Source organism: Oryctolagus cuniculus, chromosome 1 (assembly GCF_964237555.1).
Source record: "Oryctolagus cuniculus chromosome 1, mOryCun1.1, whole genome shotgun sequence".
In the NCBI taxonomy this organism is placed as follows: Eukaryota; Metazoa; Chordata; class Mammalia; order Lagomorpha; family Leporidae; genus Oryctolagus; species Oryctolagus cuniculus.
The window spans coordinates 128975372-128983305 of NC_091432.1; positions in this window are offsets into that span (position 1 = coordinate 128975372).

The following is a 7934-nucleotide window of genomic DNA, read 5'->3' on the forward strand; positions in this document are numbered from 1 at the left end:
TCTTCCAATCCAGCTCCCTGCTATGGCCTGGGAAAGCAATAGAAGATGGCTCAAGTGCTTGGGTCCCTGAACCCACGTGACGTGTTTAGCTGGTTTGAAGCATACCCTCAAATACAACGCCTTTGCAATAGGAATATGTTACAGCTCCCCACCGGGGCTTCAGCAGATGTCAGTCATGACAAGGTGTCACCAGTTGCGGGTGCACAAATATCCCAAACTCCAACCCCAGAACTTGCAGGAGGAGTGCCAATGGTCTCGAACACCAGGCACATTTTCTAGGCTCATTGGAATCAGATTGCTGTGGAGGGTAGTGAATTAGGTATGTTTAGCAACACTGCTAAAGCAAGAGTCCAAATAGGCTGGCATGCCCTGATTGCAAAACCCGCTTAAGAGCTCCCAGTAATCTTTAGTTCTTTTTTAAGGATTTATTTATTTTATTTGAAAGTCAGAGTTGCACAGAGAGAGAAGGAGAGGCAGAGAGAGAGAGAGGTCTTCCATCAGCTGGTTCACTCCCCAGTTGGCTGCAACAGCTGGAGCTGCGCCAATCCGAAGCCAGGAGCCAGGAACTTCTTCCGAGTCTCCCATGTGGGTGCAGGGGCCCAAGGACTTGGGCAATCTTGCACTGCTTTCCCAGGCCATGGGAGAGATTTAGATCAGAAGAGGAGCAGCCAGGATTTGAACTGGTACCCATAAGGGATGGCAGCACTGCAGGCTGGGGCTTTAACCCGCTGCGCCACAGCACTGGTCCCTGAACATGGAGGAATCTAAGAACATTTTATTTAATTTATGTTACTGATATGTTTCTGTATGCATACATAAAAGAGTGATTGCCAAAAAGAGCATTGCCAAAATAAGCCTATTTAGCTCTATGAATAATTATAAAATAAAAGTTATGTCAGGTGTGAGTGTTTGATGTAGCGTAGTCACATCCCACATTGCGTGCTTGGGTTCCAGTCCCAGCTGCACTTCAATGCCAACTTTCTGTTAGTGTGTTCCCTGAGAGGCAGCTGGTGGTGGGTCCTTGCCATCCACACTGGAGACCCAGGTTGAATTCTTGGCTTCTAACTTTTGCTTGGTCCAGTCCCCAGATATTGCAGGCATTTGGAGAATGAACCAACAGATGAGAACTCTCCAGCTCTCCCTCTCTGTCCCTGTCTCAAATAAACAAAATAGGTAAAAATTTTAAGAATATTTTATAAGAATGCATCATATACTAGTCTAATTAGCACGATGTTTTCTTATGATAATTAGGAAATAAAATTAGAAATATATAACAATAAATAAACATAGCTGTCCTATACTAAGTGAGATACAGTATTAGATAAGTCAAAAATATCTTTGGTTCTCTTAATTCACAAAATGGCAGTTGTACTGTTGTCTTTTCTCTCTGATTGAGTTCTGGCTGATGTGACATTTGTTTGTGTTGGTTAATTTTTTAAAAAAAAGATGTATTTATTTATCTGAAAGGCAGACTCACAGAGAGACAGAAAGAGAGACAGAGAGAGACAGAGGGAGGGAGAGAGAGAGAGAGAGATCTTCCATCCACTGGTGTACTCCGCAAATGGCCACAATGGCTGGGGCTGGGCCAGGCCGAAGCACTTGGGCCGTCTTCTGCTGCTTTCCCAGGCATGTCAGCAGGGAGCTGAGTCAGAAATGGAGCAGCCAGGACTCCAACTGGTGCTCACATGGGATGCTGGTACACAGGCGGGGACTCTACCTGCTGCACCATACTGCCAGCCTCTGTGATGGCTATTTATTTATTATTTTTTTTGTCAGCTTAGTTAGCTTGTGGTTCACAGCTGATCAAACACCAGTCTGAATTCTACTGAGGAGATCTTTGTGCATTGGATTAACATTTATAACAAGTTTCTTGTAAGAGGTTAAATAGTTTTTCATCTATAGTATGGTAGACTCACCCAAACTACTGAAGACCTCAAAACCATAAGTGAGTTTCTCAAGAAGAAAGAATTCACCTTTTAGCAGAGTTTCCACCCCCATGTCCTGCTCTACAAATTTCAGACCTATCAGCCCCTATAATTGCCTGAGCTCAATCCTTAGAATAATTCTGTGTCCTGATGAATACAATGTTTTGGTCAGTGTAGAACAGCGGGGGAGGGCACATGAGGATCACTTGCTCTTCCTGATCACAGAGTAAGACCCCTTCTGGGCCAAAAATTGATTGACTGTGACCTGGTGAACCTCCCTGTAAATGCTTCTGTTTTCTCGGTCGTCATGTGATTGGCTTTGGCAGACCCACGTAGAGGACCTTATATCTGTCCCAAGTAATTTCCATTCTGTTAAGTCTGGGGAATTGCTTTAGCATCACTTGCTACTCAGGAGGATGTCATCTGAAGCCACTCCTCCGCCTGCAGCTATTAGGACCTGGAAGGGCTGCCGTCTGTGCCCTGGAGGTACAGGTGCCGTGGTGCTGCTCCTGTCTCATTGACAGGCACGGAGCGGTCATCTCGGGTCCTCTCCCACAGCTCAGCATCTCTGCAGTCAATTGCTCTGGGCTGGGGCTGCACATGGGCAGAAGCGAATGAGCTGTATTAATAGTTTGCCCAGTGTAATCCATCATCCCCCCAACAATGCATTTCTGGCAGTTAATTAGAATCCACACCGTGGGCTAACAAACCTCGTGTTTAGAATGACAATCCAATGCTACACAACAGATCAGACAGCCTGTTGTCTCCCATCACCCTGGCTGTCTTAGGTGTCTGGCTTCCAGGATCTGTTTTGCACTCTGAGCCAGTAATTCTGCCGAATGGTTTCAGATGGCTTAATCATAGGCAGGATGGGGGAGCTCCACCTGTGCGTGGCAGGTACGGGCTAAGAGAAGGAGGGAGCAGACCTCAGGATTTGGGAAAGGGAAGTTGCCAGTGCCTGGGACAGGAAAGTTTGTGTCTCTCCCTCGGACCCAGCCTACAGAGTCTGTGGCCAGAGGTATAGGGAGGAGGGCAGAGGGTGATCCGAGCAATGTGGGTTGAGCTTGAAGGGCCTCAGAAACATCCTAGTTAATTCTTTCCTCATCTGGAGGTCTAAAAAGGACAGAGGTGCTGCCTCCCACCCACACGTGCTGTGTTTCTTCTGCTCCCCATGGAGATGCGGGGACATTGCAGCAGGGGCACAGGCAGTCCTTGAGGGGCCCCTGTCATACCCAGTGAGTCCTCTGCCAGCCATGGAAAAATGTCTGCCATCGCCACACAGCACAGCTACATGTTTGGAAAATTCAGGGTCTTCCAGTCTGGCTGCCTCCATGACCCCTGGCCCTGCAAGATAGCTGTGGATGGAGGCAGCAACCCCAGAAGAAATATGCCTGAGTCTGACCTAGTGGGGCTTTGCTTGTTCTGTCGTCACCTTGTGAGTGGCCTTTCCTCTCTCAGGGACCAACCGGAGTCTGTGGGGCAGGGAGCCAGGAGTGCCAGGCTCTGGGAAGTCTGTGATGTCCGACAACCTGGTGCCCATGGCTTCTTATACCCCGGCTGCTGTGCTTTGCATATGCCCCAAAGTTCATGTGTTGGAGGCAGTCTCTGTATAACAACGGGCTCTTAGGGCGCTGACTAGGACTCTGCCCTCGTGAATGGAGTCACATTATTGCTGCAGGAGTAGGACCCAGCTGTCCCACTTTGGGTAGGTATCCAAAGGAAGTCAGAGTATCAAACAGACATCCACCCTCCCATGTTTATTGCAGAAATAGTCACACAGCCAGGGTATGGGATCAACCGAGGTGCCTGTGGATGGGTGATGCAGAAAGAAAATGCTTCCTACATACACAGTGGAATATCATTCAGCCATAGACACAAACAAACTCCTGTTATTTGTGTCAATACGGAAGGCATCATGTTAAATGAAGTGAATCAGGCACAGGAAGACAAACATTGCACATTGTCATTCACCTGTGGAAGCTAAATATGCAGTCTCCTAAGGGACGAGAACGGAACAGCGGTCACCATGACTGAGGAGGGGGAAGGGCAGGGAGACAGATAATGGGTGCCAAGCATGGTTAGGTAGCAGGTCTGAGTTCTGGTTTGCTATAGCACAGTGAGGTAGCTGTAGTGTACAAAAATCCAGGGGCTGGCACCGTGGTGTAGCGGGTAAAGCCACTGCCTGCAGTGCTGGCATCCCATATGGGTGCTGGTTCGAGTCCCGGCTGCTTCACTTCTGACCCAGCTCACTGCTATGGATTGGGAAAACAGTGGAAGATGGCCCAAGTCCTTGGGCCCCTGCACCCATGTGGGAGACCTGGAAGAAGCTCCTGGCTCCTGGCTTCGGATCAGCACAGCTCCGGCCATTGCAGCCAATCAGGGAGTGAACCAGTGGATGGAAGACCTCTCTCTCTCCCTCTCTGCCTCTGCCTTTCCTTCTCTCTCTGTGTAACTTTTTCAAGTAAATAAATAAATCTTTAAAAAATCCATGATCTGTTTCACCATACCATAGCTAGAGTTCAGAGGCTTTCAATGGAGACGTGATAAATGATTGAGGAACTTTGGGATTCGATCCACTCAGTTGAGCGTTCTACACTGTGATCATGCATCAGACTGCTGGACTGTATCTGCAATATACATGAATGTCATGTGCCAGTTAAGAATGCAGAGAACGAGTGTGAGTTCTGCCTGCTCATTCCCTCTCTTCACCATGTGATGTCCTCTACCACGGATGACGCAGCCTCCCCAGGAGCTGCCCTTGATCTTGGTCTTCCCTGTCATCAGAACCATGAGCGGATACATTTCTGTTCACCATCATTGAGCCAGCCTATGGGCTTCCGTGATAGCAGCAGGACATGGACAAGATGCTGTCAAGTTCTTGTTTGGAGGTTGCCCAGCCAGATCTCCGGTGTGCACCCACACGCTGCTGGACCCTCAGGTCCTCTGTGGACCTCCCGAGGTGGTTTTCAGGGAATGCCCCCGATTGGAAGCCTGCTTCACCACAACAGTAGGTGATCTCAGGAGAAAGTAGCATACTTGGGCTCTCTGAGATTCAGTTTCATCACGTATAAAATGGGTGTAAATCTTTGTCTATTTCTTAAATTGCTGGAAGAACTAGACCATGTCATCATGTAAAGTCCCTGATTCATCTTGCAAATCATCCTGTTTGCACATAGTAGGTACTCAACACATGTGTGTTCCACCTGAATGTGTGTGTGCATGTGTATGTGTGTGTGTGAAAGAGAGAGAGAGAGAGAGAGAGAGGTGGGGGGAGAGAGAGGCAGACAGACAAGAGCCACAGAGAGGGGGAATGATTCTTGGCTTCCCCAACACAGGCAAGAAGCCACAGACTTGGAAGAGATGGCACCTGCACCTTCTCTTCATACCTTGGGGGTGGGTGTAGCAAATTCTTAGATCCCCCCTTTTTTTACTTAACTCTTCACTGGCTTGAGGACACAATGCATCAGAACCAGCTTAAAAACAGAAGAGCAAGAGCCAGAATTCATTTTATTTTAGCTGTTTAGACTTGGAGCTGGGGTTGGGTAGGGGTTGTGGTATGCTGGTGTTATTAATTGGAAAGGGGGAAAACTCCTTTGCTTATAGTTTTCTTGGTCTATCTCTGTTGCTGTAACAGACTATCCCAGACAGCATAATTTATCCACAATGGAAGTTGATTTGGCTCATAGTTCTGGGGGCTGGGAAGTCCAAGCTGAGGGGCTGCATATGGTAAGGGCCTTCCTGTTGCATCAACCACAGGGGGAGGGCAGGATAGCACCTGCTCGAGACAGAGGGGGCAGCAGCAAGGGGACAGTGCACTAGAGAGCTCACTCTCATAACAAAGCCACACTGGCAATAAAGACACAGGTCCTGGTGGGGTCTTCCATGACCTAATTGCCGGTTAAAAGCTCCAGCTCCCAAGACTGGCCCAGAGCCAGTTAAATTCCAAGGTGAGTTCTGGAGGGAACACCCACAAGATAGCAGTAGTGTTTGCTGGTTTCTGTGGTGTAAATATATGAAAAGTAGGATTTGAGCTGCTTGGCTGGGTGAAGTCTGGCCTTGGCTGGCCTGTCTCCCTAGGAACCATGTCTCACATCATCTCAAACTGTCAAAACTTTTGGAAGCAATGGATGGTTCTTCCTCCACTTATTGAGCACCCCACACCAGGACTGGATTCCACAACGACACACTGATGGGCTGATTTGAGGCTTCAGCCCCAGAATCTGGGAGTGCTTTTATGGCTCAGCTATCATGGCGCCCCCTGCTGGAAGGCACCTCACCCACCTTTGTGACGGCATTCCACGCCCTCCCACTCCACAGCCTGGTGTGATGTAGGCACTTTTTGTGAATGCTGGTTCAGTGCAGAGTTTCGATCTCAGGTCAAACGTGGGCACACACAAGGGCACACTCAGGCCTCTGAAGCATCCCTTGTCCCAGGGAGGGCTCTGGTGTGGCATATGGGGTGCTCTGTCATTTTTCTCATCATTGCAAGATTCTCTCTAGTGGCAGCACTTCTTTCTGCCCTCTGAGGCACCTCTGTGCTCAAGGAGGCTGGAGACAGAGTGGTTCTGCCACCCTACCCCACACCCATCTGCTGGGACTGAATGTGTAGTACCTGACCAGGGCTCCCGGAGAAGCCCGCTGAGTGGACAGGGCTTTTCTTGGCTCTGTGAGGCAGCGGGAGGACACACTTGAGTGACTCACACTGGCAATGTCTTGCTGCTGCTCCATGAATAAATTGGGTGTCTTGCGGAAAGATCACTGCATCTCCGTGCAAATCCCAGCAAGACAATAAATATGGATTCCTGTGTCGTTATCTGTCCGCGGTTATTAAAGTGTAACCAAACTGCCGTTTAATTTCATTCCAGATCATTTCCAACGTCTCGATACAGAAATGCTCCCTGCAGCCCAGGCCCTGTTGTGTGAGCATGGCTCCTGCAGAGGAATAAGCCAGGGATCGGCTGTGTTGGTTGTGTGTACGTGTCAGCCACCTTCATCCCTTTTCTCTGGCTCTCTCTACGGAGGAGGCCACTTTTGTCCTGCAGTTCGGAAGCCTTCTTCTTTGTCTATTGACAAACTCAAAATGCGGCTCTCCGTTACTGAGGCCCTCTGCTTTCAGGAAGGTTCCACGTGCTTTGCCCTTGGTGGCTGCTCCCAGGAAGGGGGCTCCCTCTGCAGGCAGCAGCCGTGTGTCTGCAGAGACCTCTTCAGCACCCAGGGTCTCGCCTATGCAAGGGGCTGGAAGGCAGGAGGCCCCTTGTCAGCAGGTCTTCTTGACTTGAGCTGGGGGAGATGCAGAACGGAAGGCAGGAGGAAGGCTACTCACGCAGCTGAGGAGGGGGAGCCAGTGATCTCTTCCAGCCACACTTCCAGGCTGGGCCCTGCGAGCCTACTGTGGCTGCAGCAGCAGTCAGGCAGCCTGATTAATCTGATTCCCACGCTTCATCCTAGGTGTAGGAGCCCATTTGCATGGTGCCTGGGTGCCACTGGGGAGGGGCCCGCAGTTAACTTGTGTCTTCAGGTTGACTCCGCTCCATCAATAGGAGCAACTTCCAGGAAACCCTCCATTCTCTTGGCACCAGGAAGAGCAAGACATGATTTGCAAGGTGGGAAGGTGCATTGGACTTTGGAGGCAGGGGTGAGGAAGGGGGGGGGGGTTTGCCTGGGCTCCCCAGGAGCCTCTGTTCACACAGAAGAAGGAGGTTGTTTTACACTTAGAAGGACTTTGCAAACCTGTGATCTTGTTATTTTAAGTGTGTACCTTGGGGTTTCCAAACAGCAAGCAAGGAAAGAAGGTAGTGATTAAACAGGGAAGCTCATCTTGTTGAAATAACTGTGTGTGTTAGAGAAGGAACTGTCCCTGCTGTGTGAGTGTGAATGTGTATGTGCACACACACATATGCTCACCTGTGTGCAAACTCTCACTCTGTTAGGGTGGAGAAGCAGGGGAAAAAATCTGGTTGCCCAGGTTCAGGATACCTGGAGGCACCCCTTCTGGAGCTGCAAAGTGCA